This window comes from Stegodyphus dumicola, chromosome X2 (genome assembly GCF_044657685.1).
Source record: "Stegodyphus dumicola isolate Sdum_Otavi_A_Nest chromosome X2, ASM4465768v1".
Lineage (NCBI taxonomy): Eukaryota > Metazoa > Arthropoda > Arachnida > Araneae > Eresidae > Stegodyphus > Stegodyphus dumicola.
The window spans coordinates 92,756,028-92,779,034 of NC_140781.1; the positions used below are offsets into that span (position 1 = coordinate 92,756,028).

The window sequence follows — 23,007 nt, forward strand, 5'->3', positions numbered from 1 at the left end:
TATGTTATATATCGAGCAAATTTTGCTTTGAGTGTGTTCTGCTTGCTGAGGGCCGCGTTACTAGTTGAATTTCTGCAGCAGCAGATTATCTTCGGCGTTGCGTTTATTCTTGCCAGTAGTGCTTGTCACGCTGGTGTAGGGTTAGAGCGAACTTTCGCGTTAATTACTTCTGTGTATCCTTTGCCCAATTGACGACTTAGATTTGGCTTTAATCTGAAATTACTTATTTTTGAGTTCCGCCATAAATGCTGGCTGATTTTGTAAGCACAAAAGAGTATTTTCCTTTCAACATATTTGAGCTCTGAATAAAAGGGTCTTTTACACCCTTTTACCACCTTACGTTCTGTTATTTATCTAGACATATCAATAAGTGCCTTACGTTAAGAGTCTTGATTTAGTGCCTGTTACCTAAGTGAGTGAGACTCTACAACCTTAAAGTATCATAGAAACTGTGAAATATTGTGAACCATTTAGCCGTAATTATCCAAACTTCTGTGTGCATCAATTCGTATTCATTGATTTATACCGATATTCAGAATGGAATACAGAAGAATTAAATGACATGCAAATTCCGCCACCTAAGATTTCAGTTGTAGCTACAAGGTATAATCTTATTTTTTATTTTATCATTTTGTTTTAAAATCTTACTGATAATTCGCTACTGGCAACTTTCGTATTAAATTTGAGCTTTCATTGATTATGTTATTTTCTCAAATAATTCGAATTTTCAAATTCTCTTTATATAAAGAGAATTAAAAGCCTTGAGGTCGAATAAAATGCCTTCGGTTATTGTTAATTTAGAAGCATTGTGACTTCTAAAATAACTAAAGGAAATTCTCAAATTTATTTATTTTGTTTATCGTACAAAATCAATACAATTTTTGTAAAGTTCATAGGAACTTTATGCTATTGAATATGTACACGCTTAGTCAATTTCTAAGGTTTTTTTAACTTCGCTCTTATGTTTCTTGTATGGCTGAAAAGAGGGAAGATAAAGACTGACCTCTTAATGGACTGAAGCTAAATGAATATTTATACTAATAAGCCAAAATCTGAAGCTTTGGCATTCAAAATTGATGAAGTGCTTTAGTATTTGCCCTCTAATATAGAGCTAATCATCTACTAGACTGTTTATTTGGCAGCTGAATCGTTGTAAAGTGTGTTCCTCTTTGTAATCATATGTTAAGTGAAATATGTGCTGTATTGCACCATTAATTTTGCTTTCAGAAAGTTGTAACTTAATAAAATTGGTAGGGCCCGAGGTTTCTTATGTAAGCATTCATAGACAGAACAGGAATAAGCATACGATACACTAGGAATTTATATGGTGATACAGGGACTGTTCCGTGAAGTTATTGATCCAGTGAAACATCCTACAGAAGCTCCTTGCAAGTCTTCCAAAATATTTTCATGCAGTTATTATTTAGAAGAATTTGTATACTCATATAAAAACCTTTTCGTAATATTTATTGCTCACAAATATCTTTTCCTTGTTCCGAAAGGTATTTTACAATATTGTTGATTTTGTGATGAAATTTGGGGTTATTTATTATATATCTTCGAAACGCGAGTTCGTTTGTAGTTGGAAACGTTCGTTTGTAGAAGGTGCTGGAAAAACATTGTTATACCCCTGAACATACATCACTTTCAATTTCGGAACCTATTTCGTTATATTTCTGTTTACATTGCGCAATGCTGACAAACCTGAGTACTTGATAATAATGAAGGGTACAGCCGCAAAATGGCTGTTACTTAATAATACAAATAAATGCCAAAATTACGTCTCGAATTACAAAAAAGTCGAGTATTTTTCAAGAAATCGAAGTATTTTGCAAGCTTTGGACGGCTAATGGAGAATGACATAGAAAGAAAAGTGCCAGGAATTGTGTTAAGAAGGTAACAATGGACAGTTGTGTCGTATACCCCTATATGTGCTTGCCATGTTTCAACGAACTCTATTAAAATGTATTATTGCACAGCAGTACTACACTCAGTAATATGAATAAAACGTAGTGAGCAGATGTAAATTGAGTAGTTACATTTTCCATTTCTTCATGAATTTATCTTTTTACTTTTTATGAATGAAATCATTTAAATTAAAATGTCAAAGCTATATACTTTTTACCTTTCATAACGTCAGTCAGCAACAAACGACAAGTTTGCTGTCCATCATTGCAGACTGATATGGCGCTTAAAGTGTTAAGGGAGAAACTCATTGGGTAAAACATTACTTTCATTTAGCAGCTATAGATGCCACTTGTTTCATTAGACTTTACGAATGTTTCTAGTGCTAACAGCAAATATAGGCGCCATCAGACTTAAGAAGGGATTATTTTTCTTTCGTGTAAATGCTCTCTTCAGAGAAGAAAAGAGCTTGATTCCTTTTGTTTGATTCCTTAGCACGAAGCTCATTAAAGTAGTTTTTACAAGCAAAATAGTGTCATGTAATTAATTGAGTGAGCATTGGTAGACAGCAGTGCAAAAAGTGTACCACATAAGAGGAATAAATAATATTTTGATACTTATATCTATGTTGCTGTCAGCATGAATTTTATCACTCTATTACCAGAACCTCAAATAATCCCTATTAAGGGAAACCTTGCGTATCTTACCTCAGATGGTAACTAATTAAAATGAATTGCAAAAATAAAAGGTTTTTAGGCCCATGCCTGTGAGTTTTAGTGCGCAGTAGTTTGCACGCGTAATTTTGTGCTAAGCAGTGGGAAGTATGTGAATGTGTGTGTTGAAAAATCATGTGACGAAGGAATACATGACTTTGGTGTATGGTCTTATAAAGCCACACTACTGAAGAGAATTGTGAGTATTTTTGCCCTAGCACCTGCGTCCAAGAGTAGCTCACCGACGGAGTTTCCCCCAACAGCTCGCAATGGAACTGAAAAACACCCCCCTCGTTTGAACAGGCTGGTAACAGCAGATGACTATGCTTCTTGTTGTAATTGCTTTTGAACGACTTTAATAACCATATGTAATTCAGAAATTTTTATTATCCTGAATTCTGGGTCTCAGCCCGGAAATAAGATTTCATGACAATCCAATGGCTTCTCTGTGTCTGACCTACTTCCATGTCCCAAGAAACAAATTTCTGTAAATCATGCAGTTGAAGACTTCAAACAGAAAAACTGTCACGATAACGTGGTAAAACAAGAGAGAGCTTGGAAATTCTTCATTTGTATACCATTCGGTACTTTCCGCATTGATTTCACAGACAATAATTTACATATGAATGAGCATGATTTTGCTCTCTACCTCACGTTCGAATAGCATTTCTACTTTTCGTCAAGTTTTGGCGGAATCGGCTTACATAACGTCGATAAAGTAACATATTCCCATAATTTTTTCAGTAATCTCGTTAACTTACTAAGATATTATGAATAATATAAAGGTATGGCTATAAAGGATTACTTATGATCAAAACTTTTTTACAGTAGTTTCGGAAGTAATCAATATTCTCATTCATAACATTAGTATTATTAACCGACTGCATATAAGACAATTTTAATTCATATCTTTGAGTTTAAAATCGCAATTTTTGCCCCTTTTCTATATATTATTTTATCATAACATTAATTTTTACATCGAGAAAAGTTAAAGATTCCTAAATTTTATTACAATCAGCTTTCAAATTTTGTGAATTACATTTATACTGAAAAACATTTGATAATATGTTAAAAAAGGTTAAAAAGGCTTAGTAACTTTTCTGCTACTAGATGGCACCACTGCCCATGGCATACTTCTTTTTCACAGCTTATTTTCGCAACTTCACCGGAATTCATGTTCTGATTTGTTCATAATTATTCTTCACTTAAATCAAAGATTTAAAAAGCCTAATCTCTTACAGGAAATCATTTAAATAGTTAAATAATAACCAATCAATACTGATAAGGAATGGATATTTACGATCTGCCAATTAGTTAAATGGTCCTCATGAAGTACAAATACCATTTTTTACATAGATGGATATTTTCCATCTTCTAACTGGTAAAAATAGCTGTAATGAAATAAAAATAACATTTACGTAAATGACCAATTTTGCTTTTGTGTCAAATAACAATGCATATTCTTTGTAATAAAAGTGAAATACGCTTATACTATAAAGAATACAAATATATTCTTATATTCTTAAAATTATTTCTTCAAGTTAATTGCATCGAACTAACTAAATCATCAAGTCAACTACATTAAACAATGTTATATATAAAATAACAGAGCTTCAAATGCACCGGCACCTCGATTCAGTATTTCTCAGTTTTTGAGATAAATCATGATTCGAGCCAGAGCGCACCGAAGCTCTAAATATGAGCGGCATCGGCATTTATATTATGAAGCTGGAATACAATTTGAGTAGAAAATTCTTTTAATTACATACAGTTTTATTATAATAAAAAGTAAGTCTTAGAAATCTATTATAACTTCTGATTGAATGCCTCTCTTGCCTTCGGAAACAAACCTTGGGCATAGGCTGAGACTTTAAGGAAAGAAAATCCTCACTCCTTATCAGAACCTTATTCTACAGGACATGCAATAACTTTATGAGATTCTTTCAGAACCCGTTTAATTTTTCGTTCCCGAAAGTATTAGAAGTCCTTGCCCAAGTAGCACAGCAACGTTGTAACGACGTTGCAAACTGGTCGCGGATGTCGTTGCAAAAACGTTGCAATATGTCGTCTTTAAGACGCCCAGATGTCCGCGAACATCCACTGTTTTGGAACCGTTGCAAAGACGTAATAAAGACGTCTTTGCAGAAGAGGTTTTTGTCGTATAGGCATCGTTATTGCGTCTTTCGCAGGTGATATTTTGGTTATGAAAGCATCGTATCTCGACGTCTTAAAGACGCCTAAATGTTCGCCAAATTCCACCTTTTTGCAACAGTTGTGAAAATGTCGTTATTATGTCCTTGTGTTACATATTGATTTACGCAGAAAAATAAGTTTAATAATTAATATATTTTTCTTCTTTTTTTGAAATTTTGTATTCTTTGTATTTATCTAAAGTTTAATATTTTATCATTTCCTGAAAAACAGAAGATAATACAATTTTTCCTCTTTAGAATAAATATGCATAATTAATAATAGCCTTAAGTATTTTCAGTACTTTAAACTATATTTTTTAAATAACTTAAATTCCATGATTTCATCATTCCCCCCCCTTAATCCTTTAGTATGTAAGTGAGAATAATTATGAAAGTGGTTCTTATAAATATATAACATTAATAGTAGGTTTTAAGTAAATAAAACTCAATCAGACATAAATAAAAGTAAAGATATATATGTGGGTAAAAAAAGAGAGTTTCTAATTATAACAGCATTATCACATTTATTTCTGTTAGATCTCAGAGACATTGAAAATTGCCCCCGTCATGATAAATTAGGAAGTAGTTCTTAAGGTAGCATAATCAGTATTTTACCTGCATTCAAGTATAAATTTATTCGCTTTTTATAGCAAAGTATAACCATTAACTTCTATATCTCGAAGATATCCAAATGAAACGCTGTATAAAGTAGTTAATAAACGTGATGAAAAGTATTTCATAGAAAAATATATCTAAATCTAATAACCAAAAAAAACTTCCCATATTCATACCTAAAATGAAATAATAACCTAACAAGCAACATACATGACAGCACTATGTTTCATATTATGTTAGCATATTAATTCAAATAAATTCATCCTTACTTCAAAAATAATAAATAAAGTCATATTTCAGCAATAAATAATTGCTACCATGTGATTTGCATTGATTTCGAAAATATGATTTTTTTAAATATGTAAAATGCATAACTTAATAACTTACTTTATAGTTTTGTTTCATTTTTTAATATTTTGCTATAATATTTATAAAAAATATTTTAAGTATGAATTATTTTAACAAAATTTTAACAATAATTTAGCACGTATTTTTTAGTACTAATTAAATTTAATAATTCAAGTATTTATATTAAATTTATATTCATTAGATGAATCTACCTTAGATTAATATATTTAGATGAAATAAATAAATGAAACATTGCAAAATAAATCTTATGCGGACTTCAGATTCTTGAAAGGGCAGATTTAGTCTTTTTTCATTCTAAAAGTAACGCTGATGAACTATGAAAAAGATGCTAAAACGACCACATCTAAAAGCGGTCACATCATGACGTTTCAGCGACGTCGGTAAATTGCCAAGATGCAACGGCAAATATTTTGCGTCTTCGCAACGTTGTAAAGACGTCGTAAAAGTTACCACGAACCACTTTGCAACTTCTTGGACCAGTTTGCAACGTCGTTGCGACGTTGCCGTGCTACTTGGCGGTCTTGCTGTAGTATTCTGCAATTCAATTTCGGTTACTCTCGATTTACAACAGGTTCATCTATTTACGAGAAAATTGTACCGTTGTTTAAATTCCTAAATGCACTCCAAATGACAGTGAGCGTAAGATACTGAATGACTAAACAAATAAATTACTGAGACACTTCCAACACTAATGATTTCCCAAGGAAAACAACAGTTAAAAACTTGGTCAAGCAATACAATTTACACTGTGGGATTTCCTTTAAGGCTGCAGAACCTGACCCTGGTATAACGAGAAGGGGGAAGGGGGGAAGTGGGAAAGAAAGAAAAAAGAAACTGCTTCGGGACGTGTCACCTTCCACCCCCAGGGATAAATCATGGCTCCATGGGATAAATAGAAGGGCTAGCTCATTCCTTTGTTCGACTCCTCGCCGACGCGAGCCTCATGGAGGGGGTGAACTAGAAGTAATCTGACGTGTCTCTGTTGCACCTGCTCTGATTTCGCGCGTTTAAAACTGTAGTTTCATTCAGTTGCGAGACGATTTTCTGGAGGTCGCATATCCCAAATTAATTTTAATCATACATATTTATTTTCTAAAAATGCAAATATTTAATAATTTGTGTATTATAGTTTTAGTCAGTTTTCCTTTTAAATTCTATATTTAAAATATCCTTTATGTAATATGGCTTCTTGTGCTGTAGCAAAGTGCCGTAACACTTATAGAAATACGAAATGAAGAGATATTGTATTTCATGCTTTCCCAAAGGACAATTTGCTTTTGTCGAAAGAATGGATACATAAATGTCGAAGGCAGGATTCTACTAATGTGAAAAACGCAAGAATTTGCGGCGAACATTTTCTGTGCAGTGATTATGAAGATGACATGAGAAATCGCTTGATTGGATTGCCGCAAGAGTAGCTGTTGAAATGCAATACTGTGCCGAAAGTAAATTTATCGTGTGCAGTAAACGATATAACACCAAGAAATCGGAGACATTTGAAAAGAAAACTAATGCAGAGTGCTTTTGAAAGACTACACGAATTAAGCCTAAAGAAAATTTATTTTGAGGCCGAGAACGAAATTGAAGCCTACGATAATAAATCAAATGTGAATGATTTTGAAATAAAACTTACAAGTGACAATGCCCTATGTGACAATATCCCTGAATGCCCTAAGTGTAAAGATAAACAAGAATGTATTGATAATTTGAAGAACAAAATAATATCCTTAGAAAATTGTAATAAAATATTGAAAAATAGAAACAAAAATTTAGATTGTTTGCTCAGCGACAAAGAAAGTGGACGACATCTAGAAAGAAATTTGTATCTGAAATTCAGAAATTAAAATCCCAAACTGCGAAATTTAGGAAAAAACGGCACAGATCAGAGAATTTGGAAAAACGTCTAAAGCATATTTTTACAAAGACGCTGATTAACGCATTGCTAGAGAAGAAGGAAAACATCAGGAGGACTAGTGAAGATATTTCACGTTGCATTGTCATAAGAGCTCTCTCATCTAAAAGCTACGATTTTTGGAAAGAAAAAATGGGAATTCCTTTACCTAGCACTAGCACATTAAAGAGATGGTGCGCTAAATTTTCATGTAGTTCAGGAATTCAGAGTGATGTTCTTGCTGTAATGAAGGAAAGATGCGAATATTTGAATTCTATAGAAAAAATATGCGTTCTCAGTTTCGACGAAATGCACATAGATTCTAAACTCTGCTATGACTCTAAACTGGACCAAATTCTCGGTCCTTTTCAAAAAGTGCAGTTTGTTTTAATCAGAGGTCTCATTTCGCGGTTGAAACAACCAATATTTTTTGATTTTAACACTCCAATGAAGAAAGAATTTCTTTTTTTCACTCATAAGACATATTCAATCATCTGAAAAATTAAATAATTTTTTTAGGTACTGTGAGTAAAGTTGTTTTGTCTAAATTAAGATAACAATCTTACATGTATTTATTTAAATGAAATATTGACGTAAGCCTAAGTTAGAAAATTATTAAAAAATATATATATGTTAATAATATTAATATAAATTTATAAATTTATTTATTTATTAATTTATTAATATAAAAAATATATATATTGAATCGGGAGAAAAATATGCGAATGTAAAATTTAAAATTAGGCTGAAATTCCAACTTAGATTAGCAGAAATTTTGCCATATATAACCATACATGTTTAAAACTATGCCAATTTAAGGTTGTTTATTGATTAATTTTAAATAGCTGTTATTATAGTTATCTTAGAAGCAGTAGTACAGTTCTCTTAGTTAACATGCAGATAAAGAAATGATTAGAAACAAACAGGCATTTAAAGAAAAAAAATCCCTGCAAATTAAAAAAAAAAAAAAAAAAAAAAAAAAAACTTTATGCTAAGAGTAGCGCATTTTATCTATTATTTTAAAATTGAGTAAGTACTATTAAATTTTTTAATGTTCAGTGTAAAATGCATACTGCAGTAACATTGTCTCTTCCAAATTATAGCTATCTTTCACACACAGCTCATTTTAAACGCTGGTTCTTCAAATTTAAAACCCTAATTTCTATGTTGTCAATTGCATCTCCTTCGCTCAGTGGCATCATTGCTACGTCATCACTCCCCACTGCCTGTTTCATGGAGGTAGGAAGATGGAGTCGCCCTAAACAAGTTTCTCCGTGCTGTCTGTCTATGGTAAGAACAGCTCTCGCCAGTTTGTCTGCAGCTGTCTGTTGCCGTAGAAACGAGCCCTAACCCATTTTTCGTAGGGGTGCCTTGAAGACTTACTTCTGAGTTTGCCACCTTGGCGCATTTAAAGATGATTTGGCGATATTCACATTTTGTTTTAGTTTCAAGTAAAATGCTTGTTGACCTTTTGCGTCGACCCCGACATCCAATTTCCGAAAATGAAATTCGATGGCGTAGATAAAGCTTTTGCAGTCAAGAAACGGTCTTTGATTTTGCCGTGTGAGGTACAAGTCGCTGAATTTGCCATCCCTCTAGATGTACAATGAGTAAAAATAAACTTGTAGGGAAATAAATTTAAAAATCCGTGTTTATTTTTGAAGAAAAATTTTAATTTCGACATTTAAAATAATCATGCTATTATTTTGCTTCTTTTTTGTTTATTTGTTTGCTTGCAAAATCATAGATGACATCTTAGAAATCTACTTGATTGCCCCATTCTCTTTATATAGTATAGACGCACTTCATAAATATAAAATAAATTTAATTTTTATAGTTTTCCCCTCTAGTTGATCTACCGTGAACATTCAAAGCAATTTCTTCAGTCTTTAAATGACGTTCTGCTATGTTTTTATTTCAAAATTTTCTGATAATTTATTGCTTGTGCTTTAATAATGACTAAAAATTTCATCATTAAATGTATATAGAATCATCTTGAAAGTAAAAGCGTTTTTTTACATACCCATGCTCTCAATAAATACTTTTTGCGAACATTTCTTCTTTTCTCATACCTTTAAACTAAACCAAAAGCTGGTTAATTTAATGGCGGAAGGAAGCGAAGGTGAATTAAAATCAAAACTGCTTTTTCCTTAATTATCAGTGGTTTGGGTTGGTTTATATGATTACGGAAAGCCTCCAAGGTTAAATGCTTAAGAGGAAGGATGCCTTCATGGAGGGCTTGCTAAGGGAAACTGGCTGTGCGCCCAAAACCGTATCATGTTGCCAACATTTCTTAAAAGTTAAATTGCTGTCAATCCATGTTTCATCGATGTAAACGATGTGGCGTTCACTTGCTCTGAGTTTTCTCATTTCGCGTAAATAATTGTTCCTCCAAAATACAATGTGAGGTCTTTCGATAAGAATTTTTTTTTTTCTACGCATTCCAACGAAAATTCATTGAACACAAAACTTTGCACAAAGAGTCTTTTTGCCACGGGAAGTCTATTTTTTGCCTCAAGGCAGGCAGTAATTTCCGCACAGATGGCACTTTCTTTGATGTAAAAATCTTGTATTGTCTGCCGTAGAACGCATTTGTCAAAATCGTCAATTTCACACTTATGATTAGCAGGGCTTTTACATTTCTTTCCAAGTGTATTCAGAAGTTTATTTTCACCCATTGTTGATACTTAGCTCTTCGAAACTTAAGGAAGAGGAACTACTAAAGAGTTCGCCGAAGCTTCAGAAGCGCAAAATTCTGCGACACTATACACGATTTGACGTGACTGAGACTTTAAAGGTTGACCTTTCTTAAACTGGAAGGGCATTTTAAAAAATTGGCGATTAACAAAGCACTACGAAAATGAAGCTAAATAGAAGCGAATTTGAGCAAATGCTAGCACAAAAGATATAACAACGAGAATAAAAAGAGCTAATAGTAATAATATAAGGCATAAGAAAAGATGCGTACAGCTGGAATGAAGCCGAGAAGACGAATGATAAACTTCCCTTAAGCCAACAGTCGCCAAAAACAAAATAACAATAAAGCAACCCTTGGTTCGTCCCTATTTGAAATATACTAGCCCTGTTGCTATAGCGACCGCCACTCGCCAGACACCGTGGCGGGAGCTGTTCTTACCGTAGACAGACAGTACCCTGCTCTGAAGCACCGGCGATCCCTACGTGATGACCAAAACATTGGGTCATTTACCATTGAGTTCTAGGGGATTTGACGCGTTCGGGTGTAAATATTTTGTAATTACGTCGCAAATATACATATAAATGTATATATTTTCTTTTTCTACAACACTTCAGAGTCCTAAGTATGTGAAAACAACATATTTTTAAACAACATTTCATTCTGAACGGAATTAAATGCTATACTTTTCACAGGACAGTTTTCTCAGAATGGTTTAATTTGAATGAAATATTTTCACAAGTTTTCGTTAATTACATTAGAAAAAAAATTTAAGGTAATTCGATTTTATTCGGTTAAGGTACAAAAATTAAGATCAAAGTTTATTGTATTATTAATATTAAAATTATGCATTATTTCTTTTCTATTTATAGAGCTTCTTCCTAAAATACTGTCTTAAATATGACATGATTTTTTGGCTTCTGAAGCATCTTTTAAATCGAAAAATGCAAGTCAATTTATAATTAATGCTCTATTCGGTTCATTTTAAATTAGAGAATTATTAGGAATTAGCGAAATACTTTAAATAAGTATTTCGCTAAATCTTAATAATTAAATAGGTATTAAATAGTACTTGACTTTCTCTGAACATTTCTGAAAGGGAATAAAATAAGTTTTTTTTTTTTTTTTAAGTATTATGTAAAACTTGTAACTGAGTTATTATAAAATGTAAGGGGAATAATTCTTTTAATTATACTTATCAGATTTTTTTTTTTTACCCTTCATTTCAACAATACATATTCTAAAACTCTTTATTACGTTCTTAAGTGCGCATCTCATAGCATTTGCTTTACAATACCTTTTAACAGATTGCTTTCCAATACAAACAATTCTTGCTTAAATAGTTTTATAACGTATTTGTCAACAGGATTTCAGTTTATGTTTACAATTCAATATTAAGGTTATTATATATTTAGATAACATTTATAATCATTATAAATTAGATACATTTAATAATTAGATTTCTTCACAGTACTTTCACAATTGTTTATAAGTGAATAAATTCTTCATTTCAAATGCATTTATAAATAATTTAATGAATATTTAAGTATTTTGTCAAAGACAGATACATGCTTTTTGCAAGCACATGCATAAATACCCATACATATTTCCTATTTTTCATTTCCGGCATGTGCAAATCTTTAATTTCTGTGCATTCACTATATTTTTCGTGTAAAGTAATTTACACTAATTTAGCATACACCCGAAAGTTTTACATAAAAAATATATATGAATATAATTTGAATGAAAATTATAAGTATTATTTTTAATACCCACTCAAAGGTCAGTTTTTCTTCAAAATTCTTCCACGATGGCATCTCTCTCTTTAGGCAGATAGCCCTTGCATGCGTTACTCTATATAATCTGACCTATGTGCCTAATTACAAATATTTTAACCTACATAATTTTATATTTATAAAACGTGTAAGCCCAAAGTGATTATTTTTCAGATATATAAAATTAAAACGATGGGTTTAAAATGAGCAGCAGTAAAGCCTCTCCTCTAAAAAATTTTGAAAGGTACATGTTACAATAATATATGGATGTGAAAACATTTTGACGTGTTTTATTTAAAACATTTTGACGTTTGGAAAATAAAATAAAAGTAGCGAATACTCTATCAAGGGTATCGAAAGACGTATACAATTTTAAATGTACCGTAAGGTATTTTTCATTCTTTAAGCATAACATTTTTCTTAAAATCTATATTTTTGTAGTGCAACAGCTTATAATTTTATAAAACAAATTCATAATCAAAATCGCTGTTGTTAGTTATCGAAAAATAACCAAGATGTGATTTTTGCGTAAATGTCACTAAACTATACAAATTGCTATTATCCATCCCACTATGAATGTTTCTTTCATGCGAAAGTGTCCCTTTTTCGATTTCTATGGAACTGTCGTGTGTCGAAATACTATCAGAATCTTGTCAAGCGAGCTTCTGAATGTAAACAAAGAACACCCCGTCTGGTGACCCAAGCTTCAAAGCAGTGCTTCACTTCTAGCGCGGAATGGCCCCTCCTCCCTTTCCTACCTCCATGGCCTGTTTCAGGGGGAGAAGCTGTATGAGCTAACCCTTCTCTTTTAAGTCCTGTTCCACCCCTTGCCTTCCGTGTGTTTTGTTTCTAAGTCAGCTTTGTTTTTAAGTCCAGTTCTATGGTGATAACGAATCGAACAAAAGAACTTGCAGCTTGGGCAAAGAATCTCTAAGGAGAAGAATGAAAGCTTCCATAGACGCAATGTAAACCTGTTTCGCCTCTGCGCCGCTGTACCGAAGAGCCACGGCTATGCAGTGAAACACCAGCGCAGGGTGAAATTTAAACAGCGCAGTTCGAGGAGATAGTAAATTTTTTACTTTGAAATAACTCAAAATGTTTTATTTTCATACATTTCTGGAGTTTTATGAGCAAAAGGATGTTACTTGGAATTTTGGGCGAATTATAGAAATCCTGTCCAATTTTTACTTTCAATTTAAACAGCGAGCCGTACGAAGACAAAATTTAAATGAAATAAATTTCTTAATTCTTTTCTTCTGTAAACTTAAAAAGGGGGGAAAACACATGCCATACAAAACGTAATAAATTTTTATGGATCCATAGTTAAAATTTTACAGTGAAATTTTAAAAGCAAAATTTGCGATAACTAACTGAAACAGAAAGAAATATCTAAAGACAATTAAAGGCACCCCTAAATAAATTGAAAACACTGAAATACATTATAATTATCAGACAACAACTTTAAAAACAAATTACCATGAAAACGTTTAGACAATTATTTGGAATGACCATTGTGAAAACCAAGAGTAAAGTTTTCACCCAATAGCCAAAACCATTTCACTTACAGCATTACAATTAAAAAGTCTTTAAAAGAATTTCACATAGCTAAAACCAAGTACCTCTGACTACAACAACAAAGAACGTTTTCGAACAACGTGGTAAGAGATTGCTAACATGGCCGATGCTGCTTTGTTGCCTCCTGATGTTATTTCGCACATGCGCAGTGAGGTACGGAGGTGGATAGCACATGCGCAGTGAGGTGGTGGAGTGGATAGCTATGGTTTGCCCCTTTAAAGTAAGCTTCAGGGATATACATAATGTGTCTCTTCGGTCTGACGGAGCCACATTTGCCCCGGGGAACCTTTACTTCTTCTCCTTAGAGATTCTTTGGCTTGGGTCCCAAACAGAGAAAGAAATGAAACACATATTTGGCACCCAAACAGAGAAAGAAATGTAACATATGTTGGGCGCTCAAACAGAGAAAGAAATGAAACATACATTGAGTACCCAAACAGAGAAAGAAATGAAATTAATTCTCCTGATTATAATATTGCTAAGAACTAAGCAATGGAAATGACTTAAAAATCAAAGCAACAGAATTTTTCTAAATAATAACACAAGTAAATTTAACCGTTAAAGAACAAGGCTTTCTTAAGTAATCAGAATAATCAGAATCTGAAATAAGCCCACCAGGCAGAACGGAAAACTCACTGAAAAACTTTCCTCAATTAAAATGCTTACAATTAAGAAAAAAAAAAAAAAGAATTAAACAAATAAACTGTCAACTCAAAAAATGTAGTGCAAAAGTGCTAATAATCTAAACGTGAGGAATCTCTTAAGAATGGATATGCACAAATTGATTTAAAAATAGAATCTAAATTAAATGAGAATTAATTAAAAAAGAAATGGATACTTAAACAATTGAAAATGAGCAACATAGTTTTAAAATTTTCGTTGAAGATACGTAATTAAAACGGCTAAGAATCGAATACAGTCTATAACTTACGGAACCAATAGATAGTAAATTTGTGATGACGTCAGAGGTCATGTGAGCATACCAAACTATGACGTCATAAACATCACGTGATCTCTGACGGTCATTTGCGATTTTTTGTTACTTTTTGAATCTGCTTTTGCTACTTTAGCTGAAAGTTTTCTGGCAACACATATTTGAACCGGTTTATTCTTGCGAACGCTGATTGGTCTGCTGCATGTAGGTCATAAATTATTTTCATAAAATATTTTAAAGCAATGAAGTTCAGCTTGTCTCACATAAGACATATGGAAACTGAACTCTACTTATCTAATAATAACCAGTATGAGTTCAGACTATTAGCAAATCTAGGTTTATCTCAAGCCTATTGGATTTTGCAGGCGAAGAGGAAACTGTGACTTTTACGTTCAGCTCAAGTAACTTACACAATCAGCCAATCATAAGTCACAGTTAATATGCGCTTATTTAAATAATTTGTTAATTTCTTCATTGCGTCAATTAATTCAAATCTTCTTCTAGAATGAAAAGAGATGAAGAACTGAAAAGAAGGAAATCTTCTTTTCAATGTTATTACTCTTTTATTTCTTTTCAAAGAATTAGCGTCTTTTTTTTTTTTTTTTTTTTTTCCAGTTTGAAATTACGAAATCAGATGTAGACAGGATATTTAGAGTAGACAGGGTAGCGAAACTTAAAAATAGGTGGAATAGAAATAGAAAAACATACAATTTTTACTTCTAAAAACCTGGAAAGTTCTAGAAATATAGATATCGAAAGCTTAATCTTCCTAAAACACTTTCGAAATAAATTCCTGAAGCAAGTAGTTTCGTTTTGCTTTCCATAATAGTTTATTTTTCTATAAAACCATAATAAGAAAACTATGCCTATTAAAACAGTTAAAACATACTTAGAAAAATGTTTGCTCTTATTCTTTCGAAATAAAATACATCATGAAAATATTCCTTTAAACTGTAAAAGATATATTATCTTTAATTTTCTTTCGACAGAATCTAAGACGGATATATTTTTCTCAAGGACTAAAATAATTCTACAGCATATAATTTGTAAACGAATTTAAATTTGGCTAATCGTGAAAACGTATGCTGCACATACCTCATTCTAATTTATTTTTACTGTAGGTCCATTTGTAAATAAGACAGCCGTGACTTTATTTTAATTTAGAGATGTTTTACAAAGAGATTTAAATAATATGAAGAGCATTTTAGATAAACAAAAGTATATTATATATATGGCTTCCTCTTTTTTTTTCTTCCAATCAACACGATTTTAAATTAATATCTTTTCATACTGTGATTCTGTTGCGTATCAAACTGTCAATCAGAATTTCTTCATGTCTTCTATACATTCATTAAATTTTCTTATTGTTAGTTAAAAACTTTAATTCTAGCCCTGTTCTTTCCAAAGCGTTTAATATTGTCTTATATCACGTTTTTAGCTCATACACACCTTTTGTTTGTTGAAATAAAGCGACACATTTCTAGAAAATAGGCGCAAAGTATTTTTGCTCTCTGAAGAAGAATTATTCCCTCGAAATTCGTACAATTTTTCAGTAACAACAAACGTTGATCCAACATGGATTTTTTCTAATGTTTCAGATGTCAAGCTTCTCATTCAACTACCCTTTATGAAGCAGTAACTCAGCTAGTTTTACTTTGCGAGATTTTCAGTTACCACAAATATTTCCGCTGGCTTTTTCCAGGTTATTTGTAGGCAAGTTAGAAATTTCATTCTTCTCGGCAACCATTTCTATGTTTCGTTTTCAAATATAGTTGTCTGACTCAATGCTAGGTGTTTCCCCCCGATGAGGTGAAAAATTTACTGTTCTTATATTTTTCCCCCCTCCTGCCTACATAAGTTCTTAAAATTTTGTGGGCCTTAAATTCTACAAAACTGGCTTTGGTTGTTGTTAATCGCTGTACTTTAAGGACATAGTAAATTTTTTGCAGCTTCATTCACGAGGTTACTTTACAAGGAACTACGGCATTACCTTCTTGCGCACCCTTGCTGTGTAGTGGTTCTCCCATCTGGTCAGTCTAATAGGACTTTAGAAGCAAGGAAACAGGAAACAAAATAACTATACTGTAGTCGTGATTCGAACCACCGGGCATCTTCTCAACTTGATAACTCAGCAAAGGATGGGGCTGATTTGACTGGAGCGGCTAACTTGCATAGTAACTGTATTTTTTTGCAAGTTGTCCATGCTCAGCAAGACACAAAAGTTGCCCTGCGTACTCATAAAGTTTGTTTCGGTCTTGAGGTGTGAGACTCGCTTGTTCAACATTTCGGTCTTTGCTTGCCCATCAGTGCTAATAGTTGGTGCTAATGTTACCAACTATTAGCACTGATGGGAAGTGCGACGTACGAATTCCTGATGTTCTTGGCTATGTTAAACGACCTTGAGATTCGATCATGAACCTGTTACGTGGCAGTTAAGTACCGTACCGCTATCGCAAAAGAATTCCTGTGTTGTAGATTCTGATATTTGAACTGCTTTGTGGTACGAGCGTTTCATTGGTTGTCGGGATCGCTACAAGTTCAATTTATATGGTAAAGAACGCAACCTTCGTCAAGACAACGGAAAGCCCATTAGAAAATCTAATAGCCACCGACCTGCATAAAAGTGCTGGTATCGTTATGAAATCTTTTAAGCGGCAGGACAGGAAAATTCCCCACTTTTATACTATGAAACAAAGAATTAGATCCATCAGCGTAAATTTGCGGCTAGCTAATGATTAATGATTTAAGACGGCAAGTTTAATACGTTTATCTTTAGTTTATATTTTGAATTAATTTATTTTTAGTGTCATTAAATCATTTTCTTCCAAACAGTTTATTGCTTTTTGTTGCATAATTTCTGAAATTATGATTAAAGTTTTATCCGTTTTTAAACTGTCTATATTAGGTGATTTAGACATCGGCGCCTCGGGAAATTTTCTGAATTCCCGATAGCCCGTCGGTCCATGTGCTAGCTGAAAGTGCTGAACACTTACACCATGAGGGTGGGCAACACTCATTTTCCACTTTGAAACTTGATTGTCTTTACAGAGGCGGCCTAAAAGGGACATGCGAGGAATGGCAGTTGATCACCGTCTGGATGTGCCCGACTAAGTCTCATCCTCTCTCCCCATTCTTTCTTTTATTATGTGTGGAGAAATGTAACTCATGCTTACTGTTATGATGACGGGGTTAGTACATCAAGCCATTAAAACAGAATTCGGTGGCTCGATTCCTGGTGAAGGCATAGTTGATTTTTCATGTTTCCTCTTCGAAAACTTGAACAGTCTCTACAATTTATATTTGCTATTCAGAAGTACAAATACCAGGATTCTAAATTTCCGGTTGAAAAAGAAAGTGAAACACTTATTCTCAAACAGCACTTTATTTCGATGTGATTCAAATTTATTCTCGACATTTGTTCATAATCTTCATCACTGTAGTTCAGTTATTCTAATATTAAGATGTTACTTATTGAAGAAAGCAAAAGTGGGAGAAAAATCGATATGTCGAGAATAAGACTTGCATATAAACTGTTAAAAAAATTAACACCTTTTTTTCTCTTGTTAGTTTCTGACAATAGACTCATAAGACTGGAACTAAATACCCTTTTCATTACGTGCATATTTCACTCATAGAATTATGTATCTACCATGGTACACAGATATGATAGTACAGATTTTTTTTGGTGGATTTGGTTCCTAAAATGCATGTCTATGGTAACTTATCAATTTTAAAACTATTTTAAAATATTTGACTACAAAAAGGGCGATCTTTGTAGATAAATTCTAGAAATTTTTTCCTTGAATAAAACAAATTTTCTTTATTACATTGAAATTGAGATATTTTGTGACTTAAAGCAAAATATTAGTATTAAATTAGTATTAATATTAGTATTAAATATTAATATTAAATTTAATACTAAAGCAAAATAAATCATGTGAAAGGATATTGGATACCCCTTCTCCTCCTCGAAAAGCATATTAAATCAAAATCTTTTATGAAGAATCCATGTAAACACAGAAATGGGTCCATTATTTCATTGTTTTTTTATTCGGAGGTTTGAACTGGTGACACGCTCACAAAACACAACAATGCAGTCATATATTTCGCAGCGATTTTTTTCACTTTGCCGCATAAAATAAAACACGAAATACAGTTTACGCAGAACAAGACTCTAATAAGATACTCTACTCCTTATACTTGCAAACCAAAGGCAAAAATTTTTCTTTGCGGCGCTCACAGTAACATGTTTTGAAAAAGGGATGAATTTGCAAGCTCTGCCCCCCCCCGTCGCTTGGTTCCTTTCAGTAGGCGCGAAGCATACCTGGAAGAAGACACTGGCATTTCTTTAATGTAACTCCAGTTACATGCAAGTAGCCGGCGGGCCTGCCGAAGCACGGTGGTGGAACCACGACCGTTAACGTTAGGGGTCAATAACACTAGCAGACTTGCCCGCTGAACTTCCTAAATCACACTCGCACGCTTGTGTAGTGCAGGTAGCAACATCGCAAACCTTTGATGTGCTGGCGAAAGTGTAAATGCATTGCTGCAACCAAATGGAATTATTGACGAGGGATCATTGAATCGTGAGTAGATTTTTTTTCTGTTTTTCTCGTAAAGTTTGGAGAAAGTAATAAAAAAGTGAGATCTGACTTAAACTTTTTATTTTTTCGCTTTTGGGGTTGTTTTCAATTACCTTCTTGTCTATTTTAAATGTTAGATGATGAGGGTAGAAGAGTGACATTAGTAGATTGAAGGCGGAAACTTCACGCTGCGTCAGATTCTTTTCTTGATAACTTGTTCATATTTCGTTTGATAAATAATACGAAAGTTAATGGTGCATCAAGTAATTATTATTTTATAGTAAACATAGTTTTATATCAATATTCGGATTAAAAAAGCGAAATAAGACCGATTAGTTTGAAATCTGTTCTTCATTTTAATTAAAAGAAATAATGAAAAGTCTCTTTCCAATTTTTAAAAGAATTTGTTATTAAGAAATAAAATAAAAACAGTAAATGAATTGTCTCTTTATAGTTTTCGAAAATTATTATTGAATTATAATGGAATTATCATTGATTGTGGCGCTTGAAAAATGTTCAAGTTTGGAAAAATTTAAAAATAAAATTAAATTAAAAAAGTAATTGAAAAAAGTACTATGGCTAATACTGAGTTTGTTGTATTGCAGCTTACGCGGTTGCTAACTTCATTGCGATGATTTTATAAGAAAAAAATCTCTCTTGAATGTAAATATGTAAAAACTGAGTAAATGCTCTTCAATGTCAAAAATGCTTTTGCTATTACAATTATCCAATTATTCATTTAAATGTTAGTGTATATGCAATTATTTATGTATTTTAAAGGAAACATTTATGCATTTTAAAGGATTTATGTATTGCACTAAAAAGTGTAATCTAGTCAAATTTTATGTTCTGCTTATGGTAAGTTTGAAATTTGCCTTGCATTCCATATAGTACCTATCACTTAGATAAAGTTTAATTTTACATGCTATTAGTTCTGCTTGTGCCACTTGAGATACTTTCTATTCATTACTATCATTTGAACTATAAAAAACAGTTATTAGATGTTTCCAAAGCAACTGTATAGTAGTTTTTGAAAGTTCATTGCTTGATCTGATTGTTGTTGCAATCATAAAATTACTGCTGCAATGCTGTTCTTACGTAAATTTATATGTAATAATTTTTTAATAGTTTGGGATAAATACTATAAATGGTGCTGAAATATTTTATTATTTTTAATGACATGAAAGCAAAATTAGGTACTTTAATAGAAAACTCAGTATTCTGAAAAATCAAATTTATCTACAAAATACCGTAAATATTACAAACATTTTTTAACAATAATATAATTAAACACAAATTTTCATATTTAAAAACGGCAATTAATATGGTGTAAAAGTTAATGCTAAAAAATGTTAGTGTTTAAAGATCAGTAATGCTTTTGCTACATCTAAAAGAATTATTAACATTTTATTTTTAACAAATACAAAGCATATTATTGTTTTAATTTTATGTTTCGTGCTTTGTTCGATATTTATTGTAATTTTGTATATATGTATGTATATATATTAAAATAAAAGTTTATTTATTTTTTATTAAAACATATCGAAATGCATTACCATTTGCAATTTGAATAATAGAATTTACAATTTGAATCGATTAATAAAAACTGAATGAAATGAAGTATAGAAATCCTTACTTGTAAGCAATAAAACTGAGCGTAAATTTACAGGAAGTTTAATTACATATACTATTAAAAATTAGGCCCACCAGCGGCCGAGCGGTAAAGACGCTGAACACTGGTAGTTCGGTCCGAGGTTCGAATCCCGCGAACGGGCTGGCTGCATGGGCGTTTTCGTGGTTTTCTCCATGTGTAACGCGTATACGAGCCAGTTTCCCTTAGAAAGTCCTCCACGAAAGGCATCCCTCCCCTTAGGCAGATAGCCTTAGTGTGCTTTGCCATAATTAAATACACCACCACACCACCACTATTAAAAATTAACATTTTTAAATCGGCTAAATTGAAAATCAGCCTTTTCAAGTTAGTTCCTCTCCCATTCTGAACTCAAAAATGCTATTTATTCTTCCTTATAAGCTACAGTTTTTGTGAAATAGATTATTATACAGTGTGTTCAATACAGTATACGATTCAAATATAAGAAAAGATTTAATAGCACTTGTGTCTTAAATTTTTATACGTTTCGCGTGAATATTTCATTTTTTACACTGCTACTTTTCGTACAACATTGCTTTATATAAAATTTTCTATCGTATACACATATACATGATTTGGAGTGCTGCTGCGGAAAGGTCTCTAATATGGATTCATTTCCAAAACCTTGATAATTTTCCTCTAATAGTTTTATACTTATGGAAATTAATGTTTTCTGCATTACTTAACTAATAAGTAACTACTGTGAAAATATTATAAATTAAGTGCAGAAATTGGTTTATAGTGATATGGCTATCTCACTTTTTTAATCCGTATCTTCGTCACCGAAATGAATCAACAACCGACTTGAACTAAGATTGTGTTGCTATGACTTCAGAAACCACATACCAAAATGTATTTAAATATGCTTTGCAAGTATGAAATAGCCATATAAATAGTAGAATGTGCTTCGAAACGTTTTAAAAGTATGGTATAGTGACATGCGCAGAGAAATGGGCCAGTTGTGTTTGTAAGTACGAAACAGCTACTTTGCATCTATTAGCCTAGTGATAGTTAATAAGGCATTAAATTTTTGAACGAAAAGCTATACATAAGCACTCTGCGGTACCCGAAAATTAATTAGAAACAGCAGTAAAATGTTTCTTTAAAATAAGTAAATGTAACAAAAACCATAATTATATTACGAAAATTAACAAAATAGTATTATAAAACTGATTGAGCTAGCATTACAACTATGAATAAGTCACATAAATTCAAATTGATCATGAAAAATAGAACAAGTGCTACTTTGTAAATTAAGCAAAATCATTAAATCTCGAAAAGGAAAGATAAAAATAATTTGTATGTCTGTATTCAGAAATATACCTTTTCTTAAAATTGAGACGCGAGGAAAGAAACCTAATTGGGTATTTGAAATCAGCTAGACATCATTAATTTTAAAATATCGACTTAATTTCGCATACATTTATTTCTAATGGGTTTTGATTGTTGACCGGTGTTATTTGCCTCAGACATCAATAACTGAATTATTAAAATAGATATCCTCCTAAAATTGTTTGCTCAAAATGAGAAAGCAGCAAATGATCGATTGATTCATTGATCTGTCTATTTTACAGATTAATTAGAAAAGCATGATACTTATTAAATGAGTCACAGATGTTATAGTGTTTGCTACACAGTTTTCCATATGCTTGCAACGATAAAGTAATAGAACACAATTGCAATTCATTTAAAAATATAATAGTTTCATGGGAACATTTTTATTAGGTGTTGAGCTAAGAAATGTGACTAAAAGTTTTAGAAACCCAAAATAAATAAATAAAAATAAAACAACCAGTAAAGTAGTTAAACATTTGCTTAATTATAAAATTTAAGTTTTCTGTGCTATATCAAAATATATTAAGGTGTGCTGGAAGCCAAAAATCCTCAAAAAATGTGATTTGGGATTTTTGCATTTCCAAATTCTCTGCACTTTTAGCTTTCTAAAAATGTAATATTTTAATCTCTACGAAAATTAGAACTGTAGAAAAAATCTAGTTTTAAGTTCTCCAAACATGATTTATTTTAATACTCAATGTACCTTTTCTCAGGAACTACTGCTCACAGGTATCTAAAATTTTAATGGCTTATTTATTATGTTTGCTAATATTT

At 32.1% G+C, this 23,007-nt stretch overlaps 1 protein-coding gene across 2 annotated transcripts in view; it reads left to right on the forward strand.

Moving 5' to 3' along the window:
- The window catches only part of LOC118198933 (uncharacterized), a 111,027-nt gene that overhangs the window by 43,226 nt on the left and 44,794 nt on the right, over positions 1-23,007 (forward strand). Inside the window, exon 1 of one of the 2 annotated variants that reach the window (XM_085809910.1) lies at positions 19,057-19,250. The exons of the other annotated variant lie outside the window; for it this stretch is intronic. The gene's annotated coding sequence lies outside the window, so the exon portion shown is untranslated. Of the gene's footprint in view, positions 1-19,056; positions 19,251-23,007 lie in introns of those variants that run through there. 2 annotated transcript variants of the gene reach the window in all.